Raw genomic sequence first — 17,686 nt, 5'->3', positions numbered from 1 at the left:
AAATCTCCAGGAATACGTCAAACTAGAATTGTAAGATTGTGTTCCTGTATGACCTGTGCATGTTGTCGTCTTACATTTTGGAAACTACACTGAAAAGCCTTTTAATCATCTAAGCCAATATTTTACATGACAAACAGAAATTAATGTAATTCATTGCACAATTTGCTTAATTTCAAGTTACTCTAATTTAGAAAATGCAGCTTTGATTCATGTTGTGAGCTGAAGTTACTTTATAAATCCTTAAAATGACTGAAAATAATCCTTGGGAATGGGATCTTGCTATCTTACTCATGTTGTTTCAGTTCAAATTGCCACAGATTGACTTGTTTAGGGAGCAATGGATATATGAAGCTGACCTCTGCCTCAGCTTCTTGTGTTGAAGATTACCTCATTTAGCTGCCAATCAAAGCTATGAATCTGTATGAGAAACATCCCCTTTTAGTGTGAAGCTATAGCAACTGTATTTTCTGTTTAGCTATGCAACCACCTCACAACCCCCATACTGGGTTTTATTAAATTAATGTATTTCTGACAATGAAAGTGGGAATGTGTTCAATAGTATGCATTATCTCCAAAATTAATGAAAATACACATATCTAAGATGGTGTATTGGTCTGGTATTTCAACTTGTTAGTTTTAAATATTCCATAAAACTTGTATCTTTCTCCAGGAATTGCTGCCTTATGAGCCAATTCTAACTTCATTGCAGCAACATTACATAAATTAAAATCTCTTACAAACCAAGTCGATAAATAGCTCAGTTAAACCAGGGTTCCAGTGGACTGATTACAGCCTTTAAGTATTAATGCTGGCACAGTCTGTAATGTTTAGTTTCTCATGACCTCATCTCGTTAGGTAAATGTTACAGCTATGTGGTTTAAGTAGGCAATTTTTGGGTTTTATCCACGAGTTAGGGTTTTTTGAAAAAAAATCTAGCATGTGGACAGAGTGGTTTTTGGACTTGTCCATGATTTCTCCAGGTCAACTCTCAATGTAATTTGGTTTGTGTTAACTTCTTGTGAAACACTCTGAGTGATATTCCAAGTAAAAAGTGTGATCATGCGTTCTAATAAACACTCTGAGTGATATTAACAACCACACTATTGGAAGGATTTTGATAGGACGCAACACTGACTAGGATGCTGCTTGATGTAAGGAAGTACAAATAAAAAGAGACTGAAAAATTGCGCATTTAGTTGTTGCTACAATGAGCCAATACAGCACTTTTTTTTAATTCTGAAAAGATTGATAGGGTAGCTAGCAGACTATCTCTCGTGCTTTCAGACCCAGGGCTAAAGGATTTAGTTTGATTTAGGATTAGATTAGATTACATTAGATTAGATTACATTACGTCTGATTCTAATTTCCTGGTCCTAACCTCCACCTCTTCACTAATGGATGTGCAATTGCTCCACATTTCCACTGCATTGGGCAGGTTGAGAGCTCTCCACTTCTTCCTTGAACAGAGGCCTGAGCAGTTCCTATCCAACACCACCTTTGTTTGCCTGGCTCAGCTTGTTCTCACTTTGAACAATTTCTCTTGTAACGCATCTCATTTTTTCCAAGTAAAAAGTGTCATCATGCGTTCTAATTAAGCCTTGTTGAGATATGAGGAACATTCCTTCTTCCAATCCAATCCAATTTGGGTTCCCTCCCACAATTTGTTCTTGACAAATTGATGGCTCCATTGATTCTAATTTCTGTTCTCATCCAGAACTGGAAATTGCTTCCAATTTCCATTCTCCTCTCACCTTCAACAGATCTTTTTCTGACTGTTCCCTTTCTTGACTTTATCTGTATCCATTCTGGGAATAGGCTGTCTACCACTATCCACTACAAACCTACCTATTCCCACATTAATGTCAACTATGCTTCACATTTTTCTTCCTTTAAGGTCTCCTTTCCATTCTAGTTTCCTATCTCTGCCACATCTGGTCCGATGATGCTAACTTCTGCAAGGGTGCTTCTGACATGTCTTCCTTTTTCCTCAACCAAAGATTTGCTCCCCATCATTGTTGACAGGGACCTCAGCTGTGTCTTATAGATTTCCAACACATCTTTTCCCCTCCTCCCCCACCCCACAAAAGGGGCTTCTGCTTGTCCTCCTTTCTCACACCACCAGCCTCAATGTTCAAAAGAACTTTCTCCACTACGTCCAGTAGAATGCCAACACCCATTTATCTTCCCCTCCCTGTTAGAATTTGGCAGGCACTGATTTCTTGCACAACTCCATCACTCCCAACACCAACTCTCAATTGTGGCAGCTTTCCAATCAAAGTTGTAGCACTTGCTCTATTGCCTCTTCCTTCTTCACTGGCCAAGACACTAAATATACTTTTCAGAGTCAAAAAGTGTGGCGATGAAGCAACAATTTACATGCGTTTTTTTAAAAACATCTAGTGTGCTATGTTCATTGCTCAGAGTGTGGTTTTCTCTACATTGGCAAGAGTGAATGAAAACTGGGTCACCACTTTGCTGAAAACCTATATTCAGTCTGCAAGCATGACCCTGCTCTTCTGGTTGATTGCCATTGCAATGCACCATTTTGGTTTTGTGCCATCGGCACTGTCCTGGGCTTGCTCGTTCTAGTGAAACCCAACACAAGATGGAGGAACAGCATTTTATTTTCAATTTAGCAATATGTAGCCTTCAGGGCTCAACTTTAAGTTCAACAACTTCATACAATGAACTCTTAGTTCCATTTTGATTACTTCCCACTCCCCCACCTACCAACCACAATATCTTGCATCAACTTGCTGTCAGTATAGGTGACTTTTATTTTTAATACTTGCGAAACACATCGGCTCTTAATGTTCATCTCTTCCCTACGACCATAAGCACTCCCTTGAACTTTTGTTCAAGGGGTAAGGACTGTGTCTTTTTAAATGTAGACTGAATTGTGAAAGTTGTTTTAAAACCAGGATTTGAAGGGTGTCTATCTGTTTTGAAAATAAGTAACCTAACTTGCATTGCAGGCATTCTGTAGACCATATTTGAACAAGCAGCAATTGTGTTGCAGATGATTTGGAGCTGAGTAGGTGCTGGGAGCTAAAATGCAGCTTTTGCTGTCAACAAGAAGTTGATTGGTCTATGGAATAGTGACCAATACTTGATTACAGAGACCTTTTGCCTGCCAACAACTGTGTGATTGGTTCTCAGGTTAATGAATAGCATGGAGCTGAGAACAAAGTGTTAGAGAGAGAGAAATGTTCAGAACTTCCCCAGCTTAGTAATGGTCTCCTTGTGTCTGCAGTCAAAGTTCACTGTAAACCTGCTGAACACCAGGTAATCTTTCTTGCAACGATTATAAGCTGTGACTTCTAACTGATTAGTCAAAAACTTTTAGAAAGGAATCCGTCACCTCATGTCTCTTATCAACCAGTGGAAGAACCTGGAGAAAGCTGACTAAAGTAACATACTGGCTAGCAAAAGAATTATAAATATGATCTCATCAACAGAACCTGGAAACAGACTACTGAATTTATAATTTTTTCTCCTCTGCCCAGTAGCCTATTTTCCCAGCCTGCTGATCAGTGTATAAAGGAAGCTTCTAAGAGGATTCAAGGACTAATTGGAAGTATTAAGTACAGATTGTTTATAACGCTCTTACCTAAAGCTAAAGCATTACTTGTAATAAATAGTCATTCTTGTTCAGTACAGAACCAGTGTTTGAAAATCAGATAAATTAGGAGCTTTGAGTATTTCTAGTATTTTCTCTTCTTTGTTTCAAATTTCTACATTTGCAGTATTTTGCTTTTGCAATAACAGAAATTTTCTTATGTTTTAGAGATGAAGAAGGAATCTATTCAAAATGTGATTTTGCTTATTTTTTGTTTGTTTTTAACCATGGAAGAATCAGGATAGTTGAGGGGAAATTCAGCTGCACCGAACTGATGGTAAACCTCGTTTTGGTGTTCTTTATGAGCATTGATGAAATTGAAGAAGCTAATCCTTTTCTCAGTATTTGCTTTCAATGAATTTCAATGCAGTTCAATACATCAATTGTGACACACTTTCCTGATAATAGGAGGTAGAGAAAAATGGATTTCTATTTTGACTGTTTAATTGGTTATTCTATAATTCACAGGTTTTTAGGGATTAAACTGTATCATTGTTTAAAAAGAGCGAGTTGTGCATTTATCATGGAATTCGACCCTTTATGGCAGTTAATAGCTAGTGTATCATTTGCAACTTTGCCAAATGCTACTTGATTTAAGACATTTCAGACAGATTATGTCTGAATTCCAAGCAAGGTTTCTAAGAAAGCTATTTAACGTAATGAATCACTGTGGCCTTTAAATGTGTAATTTACGTTGCCAAAGCATTTTGCAGATACAGGCTGTTTGTGGGTGATAATGATTTACTTCAAATTCTTAATTTCTTGGTCAAGGTTATGTCACTACTTGAAAGCAATGTGCAACGCAGATCTGAAGTTTCAAAGGAAAATCAGTATTAAACTACAATGTTCACCTGCTGTTTTTGTTACTTATTCCCTTTACTAGAAAAGCAATCCAAAATCTGTGCTGAGCAAATTGCAGGAGGTGGCAGATGCTTTAGATTTTTGAACCAAAACCATCACGACATTCGGTTTAACATATAGTTGGTAAAGTTTGAGCAAGTAGCCACAATATCATTGAATATTTCTTTAAATTAGAATAATATAAACACTGCAGTTTTTAGAAGAGGCATTTAAACGAGTAGCTGAATACATTGAATATGCAAAATGTCTTTGACTTTGAATTGTGATTCATAACACAGGAAACAGTTTTGAGAATTTCAGATGCACTTAGCTGAAGTGAATAATACAAATTAGTGTGATTGACAAGAAAGATCTGTCGAAAATAAATAAATTGAAGCAATTATTAGCAAGTTTTAGGGCTCTCAGCATGCATGATCCAGTATTAAAACTAACATCATGGCGACAATTATCAATGTTGTGGTCTTTCTCGGCTTGATGTACTGTGATGGCTCTAGCCTAAGTGTAATTAGTTTATTATCCTAATGGATTGAAATTAATGTTAATTATGATTGTGCTTGTTTGTGCAATCTAAATGGAGTATTTAGAATGAGTGTATTTATGGTGCAACTCACATTTTGAAATGAAATATGTATTTTTGAGTTAAAGAATAATTATTTAATGTGATGTCTATTTTCTGATCACTGTCAGTGCAGCTTTGTAATTACCTGACAAATTATTTTGTTTTCAGCTTTGAGTGCAATTCCCATTTAATGCTTAGCTTGTAATATACTCAATCTGGTTAAATCAAAGCAGCCTCATTTGTTAGTTAATACTGGGATTCAAGCTCATTACTATGTGCTTGGTAATTAGATTTCTACATGCTGAGTCAGTTGAACTAATGATAATTAATGAGAAACCCAATGTATGGACACATTTATCCATTTTCTTTGAATAGTTAATATTGTGCACAAAGCAGAAGTGCTATTCACCCAGGTATGCCTAAAGCTAGGCCATACATTTTTACAAATATTACCATTAAGCTGTTGGATGTATATATCTTTTCACTCTCACTTTCAGCATCAGGTTATTCGTTTGACAGTATCTGTGAAAAAACATCTGTGAAACTTGTGAATAAGACCACTTTGTATGTACTTGTGCGTGTCTTTTAGACCAGGTAGGGAAGATTTTCTCTTTATCACGTTTTTAGTTACTCCTCTTCACTGATATCTTTCTAAATTACACATTGCCTTTTTGAGCTAGAACTTCTTTGTAGCTGCCATCAATGCTGTGCTGTCTGTGGGGTAGAATCTTCAGCATTGAAAACTAGAATGAGTCAGATTTTCAAGTTCAGTGCACCAGTGAGATGTCCATGTTGTCATTTATCATTACATAGAACATTCGTAGTAGTTAAACATAATCGTACTACATGTAAGTGGGTTTCTGTTTTGTTCAGCTCTTCATGACCAAATATTTATGAAAAAAAAAACATTTGGCATCCATCCTTTAATTTACATTCTCAATTTGTTATTATCATGTCAACCTGAGTTACTAGTTTGATTGTTACCTTAACAGTTTGTAGCCTCTGCTGGATGAAAGCAAATTTGGTTGTCATAATACAACAAATTCAAGCTAAGGGGCAACAGTATATTTTATCATACACCACACTTCCAGCTAGCTGTGCTGAAGGGTTTAGTAGTTTCATGAAAATTTTGTTAAAATGAAAATCAAGATGCTGGAAATTTACAGCAAGTCTGTCAACACTGAAAAGAAAATAATGATAAACAAAACATAGGCACTGGAGTAGCCCATATGAATTGTTGAGCTTGCTCCTTTCCTGCCTAATCTCAATCCCAATATCCCTGAGAAGACAAAACTCCACCTACCCCAGTCTTAAATATTTTCAGTAGTAGAACATAGGAACAGGAGTAGGCAATTTAGCCTGTTCCACCATTCAATGAGATTATGGCTGATCTGTGGCCTAACTCCATAAATCTGCCTTTGACCCATATTCCTTAATACCTTTGTTAGGCAAATATTTATTTATCTCAGGTTTAAAGTTAACAACTGATCCAGCATCCACTGCTGTTGCGGAAGAAAATTTCAAACCTCTGCTACCTTTTTTTTTTGTGTAGAAGTGCTTCCTACATCTCCTGAATGATCTAGTCCCAATTCTCAGACTATGCTCCCACTTCTGGAATCCTAAACCAGTGGAAATAGTTTATCTTTATCTACACTATCTTTTCCTGTTAATATTGAAAATTTTGATCAGATAATCCCTTAACCTTCTTAATTCTGGCGAATATTGGCCTAATTTATATAATCTCTCCTCAAACTTAAACCCTGAAGTCCAAGTATCATTCTTGTAAACCCTTCAAAGCCAATATATCCTACCTAAGAAGCTTCCACAAGTAAAGAGTGCCAAAGATTCAGAGCTAAAGATTTGAATGAAGTAATTTCCCCTCATCTCAGTCTGAAATAACCAGCCCCTTGTTTGGATACACTGTCCCTGCGTTTCGAGTTTCCAGACCAGTGGAAATAGTCATTCGGCATATAACTATAAGCAGAATTGTACATGCTTCAGTAAGCTAAACTTCAGAGAAAATAGGTCTAATTTACTCACCTTCTCACCATAGGGACAACCCTTTTATCTTCAGGACAAATCTTTTTAAGTCTTTTTCTGTGGCCAGTGGACATTGGTGGCTGGCATTTGGTGCCGTCTCTGATTATCCTTAGTGAAGGGCTTTTGTGATGACTTTAAAGGGCAGTTAAGAGTCGACTATATTGCAGTGAATCTGGAATTACAAGTAAGGTAGCAAATTTTCTTCTAAACGTTGTAGTAAACCAGATGGATATTAAGCAACTTTCCCTGTGTGCTACTGTGCATGTCACCCACCAATTCTGATGTTCAGCATATGGCATTCCAGTTTCAGACATCCTTGCCATTCACAATACTCAAAGCCATGTGCAGCTGGTGAGAAAATTAGATGAAATACTGGTAACATTTCATCTAAACCCTGTACAATTCTAGCAAGGCTTCCTTAATCTTGGATTCTGGATTAGTGGTGCTGGAAGAGCACAGCAGTTCAGGCAGCATCCAAGGAGCAGCGAAATTGACGTTTCAGGCAAAAGCCCTTTCAGTGTCCCTTCCCAAAGGGTTTAGGTGAAATCAAATCTGAACACTGTGTGCAATTTTTATCTCTATCTTTAAAGATAGATGTACTTGGATGTGGTGCAATGAAGGTTCACTAAATTCAGGGAGAAGATGTTGGTGCACTGATGATGTCACTGGACTAGTTATCTAGAGGTCCAGGCTAAAGCTCTGGGGACACGGGTTTAAGTCCTAACAAGACAGCTGGTGGAAGTTGAAATCAATTAATAAATCTGGAATAAACTAGCGCCAGTACCAGTTTTCCCTTTTACTTGACTTATTGTACCTGCCTCATAACATTGTATTCCTTTTCCAAGTCACTCTGATAATTAACAGTTACATGTTAGTGCGTTTTGAGAAGATTTGTAGCTCCGGCTGAAGTTCTGGATGTAGGTTTGCTCGCTGAGCTGGAAGGTTCGTTTTCAGATGTTTCATCACCATACTAGGTAACATCATCAGTAAACCTGCGGATGAAACACTGGTGGTCTGGCTCACTTTTTTATTTATGTGTTTAGGTTTCTTTGGGTTGGTGATGTCATTTCCTGTTCTTTTTCTTCGGGGGCATGACATTCCATCAACTCTATCAACAAACACATTCTCTTGGATCCCATTTACCACAGGAAATGGCATCATCACAGGAAATTACATTACCAACCCAAGGAAACCTAAACGCATAAATAAAAAGCGAGTCATATCACCAGCGCTTCATCCAGAGACTCACTGATGATATTACCTAGTATGGTGATGAAATGTCTGACAATGAACCTTCCAGCTCAGCAAGCAAATCTACATCCAGAACAGTTACATGTTTCACACCTTTTCAAAAAAAAGTTCCAGTTTTCTGTTCTCCTAACCAAAGTGAATTAACTCATATTTCTGACATTATATTTCATCTACCATCTTGTTACTCACTATTTTAACCTGTCTATGACTTGGAGGTGCATGTGTTGGACTGGGGTAGACAAAGTTTTAAAAAAAATCACACAACTCCAGGTTATAGTCCAACAGGTTTAGTTGGGCGCGCCACTCCTTCATCAGGTGGTTTTGGAGGATAAGATCATGCTCTCAGAATTTATAGCCAAGCAAGTCCAGTGTCATGGAGTTGTGATACATTAAACAAGCTTAGATTAAAACTTTCATCTTTTATACTGGGATTTCTGTTCTTTTGATCTGTAAATCCCAGAGCTTCTTTTAAATTACATTCTCAAGATAGCTCAGGTTTTTAAACAATAAGTGTGAAGTCTGTCTGTGTCCCAATGCTACGTTAGACCAACAAATCTCCTCAACGTGGTCTATCTCATACACTGCAGGCAAGGATGCCCTGATGCATGGTACATTTGCAAGACCGAGCAGACACTATGACAACGGATGAATGGACACTGCACAGCAATCACCAGGTAAGAGTGTTCCCTCCCAGTCAGGACATTCGGCCTCGGGCCCTCGGGTGACCATCCTAGAAAGCAATAACGCAGAGTGGCTGAGTAGAAGCTGATAGCAAAGTTCGGTACCCATGGAAATGGCCTCAACCGGGACTTTGGGTTCATGTCACAGTACATGTGACCTCACTGCATTTTTAATATATATATATATATATATATTGACCTCACTGCATATATATTATATATATATATATATATATATACACATGCATCCCGACATACTCTCTCACCCCCACGCAGACCCTCTTTCATATGCACACACATACACTCACACCAACACACACACCTTCTCACATATACCCCATCACACTCACACAAACACACACACACACACACACACTTAACCAAGCTTACTCACGCACACACATACACATTCAATCTGTCACTCCTACATGCGTGTACACAAATGCTTATGAGGTGAATTTGTTTTTGCAGAACATTTATTTTGCTCAAAAGCTGCATAAGTCCATGTAAAACTCTCTAAAACTATACAGAGGATTTGTCAGTCTAACATAGCATTGGGACACAGACAGACTTCACACCTATTTAAAAACCTGAGCTATCTTGTGAACGTAATTTGAAAGAAGCTCTGGGATTTACAAATCAAAGAACAGAAACCAGCGTATCCTAGTATAAAAGGTGAAAGTTTTAATCTAAGATTGTTTACTATATCACATCTCCATGACACTGGACTCCTTTGGCTGTTAATTTTGTGAGCATGATCTTAACTTACACAACCACCCGATGAGGGAGCAGCGCTCCGAAAGCTAGTGCTTCCAAATAAACTTGTTGGGCTATAACCTGGTGTTGTGTGATTTTTAACTTTAACCAGGCCTGTGACCAGTGGAGTGCTACAAGGATTGGTGCTGGGTCCACTCCTTTTAATCATTTATATAAATGATTTGGGATTGTGAGAGAAGAGGTATAGTTAATAAGTTTGCAGATGATACCAAAATTGGAGGTGCTGTGGACAGCGAAGAAGGTTACCTCAGATTACAATGGGATCTTGATTAGATACACCAATGGGTTGAGAAGTGGCAGATGGAGTTTAATTTAGATAAATGTGAGGTGCTGCATTTTGGAAAACTAAATCTTAGCAGGACTTGTACATATAATAGTAAGGTTCAAGGGAATGTTGCTGAATAAAGAGACCTTGGAGTGCAGGTTTATAGCATTTTGAAAGCAGAGTCACAGGTAGATAGGATAGTGAAGGCAGCATTTGGCTTTCCTTTATTGGTCAGAATATTGAGTACAGGTGTTGGGAAGTCATGTTGCGGTTGTACAGGACATTGGTTAGGCAACTTTTGGACTATTGGATGCAATTCTGGTTTCCTTCCTATAGGAAGGATGTTGTGAAATTTGAAAGGGTTCAGAAAAGATTTAAAAGGATGTTGCCAGGGTTTGAGGAGTTGAGCTATTAAGTGAGGTTGAATAGGTTCAGGCTGTTTTCCCTGGAGCATTGGAGGCTGAGGGGTGACCTTTTAGCGGTTTATAAAATCATAAGGGAAAAAGGTAGGGTAAATAGACAAGGTCTTTTCCCCGGGGTGGGGGAGTCCAGAACTAGAGGGCATTGGTTTAGAGTGAGGGGGTGAGATATAAAAGAGATCTAAGGGACAACCTTTTCATGCAGAGGATGGTACGTCTGTGGAATGAGCTGCCAGAGGAAGTGGTGGAGGTAGTACAATTGTAACATTTAAAAGGCATCTGGATGGATCTCTGAATAGGAAGGGTTTGGAGGGATATGGGCTGAGTGCTGGCAGGTGGGATTAGATTTGGTTGGGATATCTGGTCAGCAAGGATGAGTTGGACTGAAGGGTCTGTTTCTGTACTATACATCTGTATAACTCTATATATCTTTGCAGTATCTCTGGGTCCTCATTATATTCAGATGTTTGCATTATAGATTGAGGGTATTCAGATCATCATTTTCAAAATGGTCAATAAAGATGTGACTACATTAGTTCAGTTTTCCAGCTTTTGGCTCATAGCGTGCAAGTGAATATCTAAATACTGCTTAAATGTAACGAGAGTTTCTGACACAACTACCATTTTAAGCAGTGAGTTCCGAAGTCTCAATCCCTCCTAAGTGAACAAAATTTCTCCTCAACTCTCCTTTGAGTTACCTTAAATTATGCCCCTTGGTTATCGACCTCTCTACTTATGGCGGGGGAAGAAAGTGCCTTCCTTGACACCTCATTTATCTCAATATCTTATATGCCTCTATCAAATCCCCTGTTAACCTTCAAAATGCCAAGGAAAGCAAACCCAGTCTGTCCAATCTTACCTTAAAGCTCTGACCCTTCAGCCCAGACAGCATCCTGTAAATTCACCTGCATCCTGTCTGATGCAATCACACCCTTCCTGTAATGTGACCAGAACTGCATGCAGTAATTCAATTATGGCCTAACCTGCATTTTATACAGTTTCTGCATAATGACTCTGCTAATAAAGGCAGATATTCCAAATGCCGCTTTGATCATCTTTGTAGACCTGTGGCTATTCATACCAAGGTTTCTCTGATCATCATTACTTTCCAGATTCCTACCATTCATTGTGTATTCCTTTGCTTTGTTAGCCCTTCAAAAATGCATTTCCTCAAATCCTCCTGTAGTTTATGGCTATCCTCCTTACCAGCCTACCAACCTTTTTATAGTTGAGTGCAAATCATTTGTGTACACTACAACTAGCAACAGCCTTTCAGTCACAGAAACTACCTCCACCATCTCCCTCTATTTCCTATTTCTTAACTAATTTTGGACCAACATGCTACATTTCCTTGGAGCAAATTCCTTACTAAAGTTTATGTAGACCCTACCAAATGTAGTGCTTCTGGTTACCTCCTCAAAAGATTCTGTCAAATGCCACCTTACCTGACTAAATCTGTGCTGAGTATCCCTGATTAATTTGTATCTCTGAATGCAAATATGTTCTATCCGGCAGAATTCTTGCTAATAACTTGCCAGCCACCAAGGTTGCACTGAGTTGCCTGTGATTTCCTTGTCTATCCCTTTGTCTCGTTATTTAAAAAAGACAAATATTAGAACCTGAACACCTTTGACCTCTGATGCAGTCCTTTGATGCCTCACCAATGGCCAAAGAGGATTTTGAAAGTACATTTGGGGCTCTTGATATTTATATTATCTCCTTCCCCAGTAGCCTGGAATATGTCACATATGGGTCTACAGATTTATCCTCTCTAGGCTGCTAAACCCTCTGACACCTCTTCTCTCAAGTTTTTCTAATATCTCACAGTCCTACATCCTGATTTCTATACTGTGTTGTCTTATCTGGCAATATTAATTGAAGACTGTGCCCATGTCTTCTGGGTTCATTACCTGTATGGTTCTGAATAGCCCTGCTGTATCTTTTTTCAACTAGCATGGAGTAGCAGAAGCTGTAATGCAAAGATTAGAACAAATAGTCTTACTGCAAATTCAACCCAAACTCTGGGTCAGATATGTGAATGACACCTTTGTAATCATTAAAAACACAGTAATAGAAAACACACACTGGATCATCAACACCACACTCACAGGAATCAGATTCACTCGAGAGGAAGAAAAGGACAACTAACTCCCATTCCTAGACGTGATGGTACAAAGAACACCGAACGGAGAATTCACCACAGGTATACAGGAAAGCCACACACACAGACCAAGTCCTGAACTACGAAAGCAACCACCCCAACACACACAAAAGAAGTTGCATCAAGACACTGTTCAAAAGGGCCACAACACACTGCAGCACACCAGAACTGCAAAAGGAGGAAGAAGAACACCTCTACAATGTATTCACCAAAAACGGATACCCCCGCAATTTCGTCAACAGATACCTCAGGTAAAGACAACGGAATGAGGACATGCCACAACCCAAAGGACTAGCCACGTTACCATACATCAAGAATATTTCTGAACTGAAAGCCAGATTACTACAACCACTAGGACTTATTACAGCACACAAATCAACAGCCACTCTCAGACAGCAACTCACCAGGACAAAGGACCCGATACCCAGCATAAGCAAAACCAATGTGGTGTACAAAATCCCATGCAAGGACTGCACAAAACACTACATAGGACAGACAGGAAGACAGCTAACGATCCATATCCATGCATGCCAACTAGCCACGAAACGACACGACCAGCTATCCTTAGTAGCCACACACACAGATGGCAAGCAACATGAGTTCAACTGGGACAACACAACAAGCCAAACAGAGAACAGCCAGGGAATTCCTAGAGGCATGGCACTCATACACAGATTCTATCAACAAACACATCGACCTGGACCCAATATACCGTTCACTGCAGCGGACAGCTGGAACCGGAAGCAGCAGAGAAACCACTACAAATGCCGGAGGGAACAACACAGAAGCGCTTCCATGGGAGGCTCCCAAGCAGTGAGGATGTCACCTAGACAGGGGACAAAACGTCTACAACACAAATTCCCAGCTCGGCGAACAGAACCACAACATGGAGTAGCAGCACAATGTGTGGGCTCCTCTGTCCAGCAGCCCGAAGATCATCTAGTCTGTCCACTTTACTTTTTAAAAATATTTCCATTGTTATGATACCTTACCTTTTAATGACTTCAGCTCAAGACATCTCCCAAACCAGGCTCTGCAACAAGGTGGCTTTTAATGACTGGGAATGGCAGTACAGGCCTAACGTCTGGCAGGCAGTCTCTCGGTGTGGCACTTTTGTCCAGGAGGGGTGATCTTGGCCCAGAGTGGTATCCTTGTCCCAGATTAGAGGTCTTGTACCATCGTTGGAGGTCTTTTTCAGTGGCTTTCTGATACTCCAGTCCTGTGTGAAGGTCTAGTCCTGGCATGGAGTTCTCAGCCTTGCTTTGGAGGTAGCTTCTGGGTCTTCTAATAGCCTAGCGTGGAGGTCTCCTCTCAGCCTGGCGCTGTGTGCAGATTCAGCTTGGTTTCCTGTACACCCTGCACCCAGGATTCGTTAATCGAATTATGATGAACTTGTTAATTTTTTTCTTCTTATTTATGACTTCTTCCATCAATTTAGGTGCTGTGGTGCAACGACCAAGAAAACTTTTCACTTATATTTAGTAAAAATACACATGACAATAAATTGCCTTGTATTCTATCTCCAGTTTCTCTCTCCATTATAGATTTTAAAGAAAACACTTTCTGGATTTTTCTTTATTCTACTTGCTAATACTTTTTCATGCATGTCTTTTGTTTTCTTACATTTCCACTGTGTCCCATATCTCTTTCTCCACAACAGCAATAGAAATTGTAAATACAGGAGGCCCCAGCTTTGCTCCTTCAGATGCTCCACTAGTCTCAGTAGACCAAATTAAAAATGGCTGTACTTTTTTGTGACTTCTTACATCCTGTCCAACCTATTTCTATCCATACAAATGCGTTTCAACAAAATTCCATGAACAAATTAAAACATTCTGTGGTACACTATCAAGTGCTTTGTGGCAATCCAGATACATTACTCAACTTTTTTTCAGTTTCTACCCTTTGTCAAAACTGGATTCCAATTCTGGCTTAATTTTTGTCACTACTGAGCTGAACAACAGGAGGTTACACGACAAAGTGATTGCATATGGACATTTCACAAAGTTAGTTGTCATTGAAGAGGCTGATAATTGATGTCTGAAAATTCTGCTCTGTTCTGGGTACTAAGAAACGATAGAGGAATTTGTTTTTTCACCACTTTCTAGGGTGACTGGAAAATGTGTGAATGCGACTTTTATATTGGATTGTTATGCATTATCAATATGAATATTTAGTTTAACACTATATCAGTTCAGCAAATCTTTCACTGTCATCATTAGAATTTTGCATTATTGCCAGTCAACTAACAAGCTTGGGTAGATTTATAACAAATGTTATTCTCTAACTTCGTCTGTCACCCCAAGTACCTAGAATCTCTAAAACGATCAAACATTGGAAGTAACAAATGGAAAAGGATTTACCAGCTGAACTTTTGCATGCTTTTATAATGGAAAACAGTATGTGACAATACAAACTTGCCTATCACACCCGAACAGATACAGTCTGAGTTGTCTTTTCTTCTTGCTGCAACAAAATCACAACTGGTTTGAACAAAATGTATTCCATAGCTTGCACTTATTATTTACAAAAAATATATTTCCATCTGTTTAGTAATACAGATTAATGTTTCTTCCATCTCTTATTAATTTATAAGTATCTTTATATTAAATTCTGAGTTTATGGAATAACCATATTAATCATCTTGGGAATTGTAGCAACATTTCTGTGAACAGTTGTTACTTTGGATATAGTAATGTCATTTTTGGCATGTAGGCAGCTGTATTTTTATATAAAATAAAACAAAGAACTGTGGATGCTGGAAATCTGAAACAACAATGGAAATTGCTGGTGAAACTCAGGTTTGGCAGCATCTTTGGGGAGAAAGCAGAGCTAATGTTTCAGGTCTAGTGACCCTTCAGAGCTATTAGTAGCAAAGAAAAGGGGCATAGAGGGTGGGACAGTGAGTTCAGGGGAGAAAGGAGTAAGTAACTAGGTGGAGATGGAGCCCAGAGAGACAGAGCTAGGTAGACAAAAGGGTAGGTAGTGGTAAGGCAGGAGACAGAAAAGCTGATAGTGGGGACCATAAGTAGGTGAAAATGACTTGGTTGTGCTGAAAGCAGCCCATGTCATGACAGGCCAGGGATACAAGGATGGGTAAAAGACATGGTGTAAGGTGTTCAGGTTCTAACATTATCAACATAATCTTGAGTCCTAAAGACTGCAAGGTTCCCAAGAGGGAATTGAGATGCAGTTCTTCCAGGTTGTGCTGAACCTTGCTGGAGCATTGCAGCTGTCCTGAAATAGAGATGTTGAGCAGGGAGCATTCTGGTGCAGTGAAGCGGCAGGCAACCAGAAGATCAGGTCATTTTTATGGACTGATAATAAGTGTTTCGCAAAGTGTTCACCCAGTCTGTGTTTTGTCTCCCTCGTGTGGAGGAGACCACACTGTGAGCAGTGAATACAGTGGACGAGATTAAGTCATCTGATGAGAGATGGATGTGTAACGGGATTGCCTATCTAAAGTGAAGAGAGACAGCTGATGTTGGCAAACTGGAAAAATCTGAAACTGTCATTAGAAACTCAAATATAAGTGGGAAGGGACTGGATAAAGGGGAGAAAAAGTCATGTCAAGGTATGAAAGATCCACCAATCAGGACCAAGCAAAAACAGTGAATCTGCCTGGGCAGTCCTCTTTATAGACTTGGGAAGAAAGCAGAAGTGGGCTGTACAGGATTGGGGATTATGAATTTGGAGGTGTGTTGTGGGAGATGCCCAGATAAAATTAGATTAGTGGCAGTCATGGACTAAATAGCCTGATATTTGATGGTGGGGTCATGGTCTGGGAGAATTAGGAGGAGGTGGCAGAGAGCTGGTGCTTAGACTCCATAATATAGAAGTCAGTTTGCCACACAACAATAGTATCACCCTTGTTGGCAAGCTTGATTACAAAGTCAAGGTTGGATCCAAGAGCATGGAGTGCAGCCAGTTCAGAGGGAGATAGATTCGAAAGGGTGTGATGGGCAGCGAAATTAAAATGACCAATGTCACATCAACAGTTCTCCTTGAACAGTTAAAGTGCAGGTAAAAGGCCAGTGGGAGGGGTCTAGGTGGAGGGAGGGTGTTGGAGGCAGGTAAAGCGGTCAGCTGGACAGGGAGAGGATTCTTGTCCAAAGAAATTGGCATGGAGGCAAAGGCAACAGAAGAGGAGTTCAACGTCTTGTCATGCCTGAAAATCATTGAAGTGGGGTGTGCAGAGGAATAAAACTAAGACCTTTTGCTGAGTATGGAATGTTAAGCTTCAGAAAATGAAAGATCCGAAGGGATAGTAAATACTGACGAGGTGGGGTTAGGAGAAGGGAAGAAGATTGAGAGCAGAGGAGGAGTGGAATGATCCAGAGGGGCATGGTCACCTCTGAGTTGTTGAAGCTTGCTTTCCTTATTGCTTGAAAGGAAGAAAAAAATGTCTTGTTGAAAGTCAAATGAATCAGAGAATGAAATGGAACTGAGGGGGCTGGCCAGATCGGAGATAGTGTGTGGTAGTGCTGATGTAGAGTGAGGTTGAGAGTGTGCATATGGCGGTTCAAGGCAGAGTGTGGATCTTAGGATGCAGTGAGAATGGCTATTGGAGGAGCATTGTACATCCCAGGAATACCTGTGATCTCAGGTAGATTTTTATATATATCTTTTGTACCTTTACCGTGTTTTGTTCTATAAACTATGTAACAAAAACCAAACGTTAATCTTTTATTTAGCTGAAATCTTGATCAATTGGCTGTGAATGTGTGTAATTGAGTGGATTTACTCAATTTTTATAACCCAGCAGCAAGTCCTTGAATATTTTAGAATTTTAGATTATTTACAGTGTGGAAACAGGCCCTTTGGCCCAACAAGTCCACACCGACCCGCCGAAGCGTATGCCATCCAGACCCATACCCCTACACCTACCCCTACGGGCAATTTAGCATGGCCAATTCACCTAACCTTAAATTTATCGTAAATTTTTATGTTTCACAGTTTTGCTCCTGAGGTTAACAGAAACATGATGTCTACTGACTCAACTTACCCACACTATTCCTCTCTGTCACAGACAAATTAGCTAAAATCTATTTCAG

The 17,686-nt window shown here is 39.4% G+C and overlaps 1 protein-coding gene across 9 annotated transcripts in view; it reads left to right on the top strand.

The window, feature by feature from the left end:
• The window catches only part of stk33 (serine/threonine kinase 33), a 166,739-nt gene that overhangs the window by 18,893 nt on the left and 130,160 nt on the right, over positions 1–17,686 (top strand). The window contains exon 1 of one of the 9 annotated variants that reach the window (XM_043705844.1): positions 3,209–3,285. The exons of 7 other annotated variants lie outside the window; for them this stretch is intronic. The gene's annotated coding sequence lies outside the window, so the exon portion shown is untranslated. Of the gene's footprint in view, positions 1–3,208; positions 3,286–8,987; positions 9,005–17,686 lie in introns of those variants that run through there. One more of the 9 variants, XM_043705841.1, reaches the window with a different exon arrangement.

The sequence above is a fragment of the Chiloscyllium plagiosum genome, chromosome 16, assembly GCF_004010195.1.
Source record: "Chiloscyllium plagiosum isolate BGI_BamShark_2017 chromosome 16, ASM401019v2, whole genome shotgun sequence".
In the NCBI taxonomy this organism is placed as follows: domain Eukaryota; kingdom Metazoa; phylum Chordata; class Chondrichthyes; order Orectolobiformes; family Hemiscylliidae; genus Chiloscyllium; species Chiloscyllium plagiosum.
The sequence above is the reverse complement of the archived record's forward strand: the minus strand, read 5'-3'. Positions and strand labels throughout refer to the sequence as shown.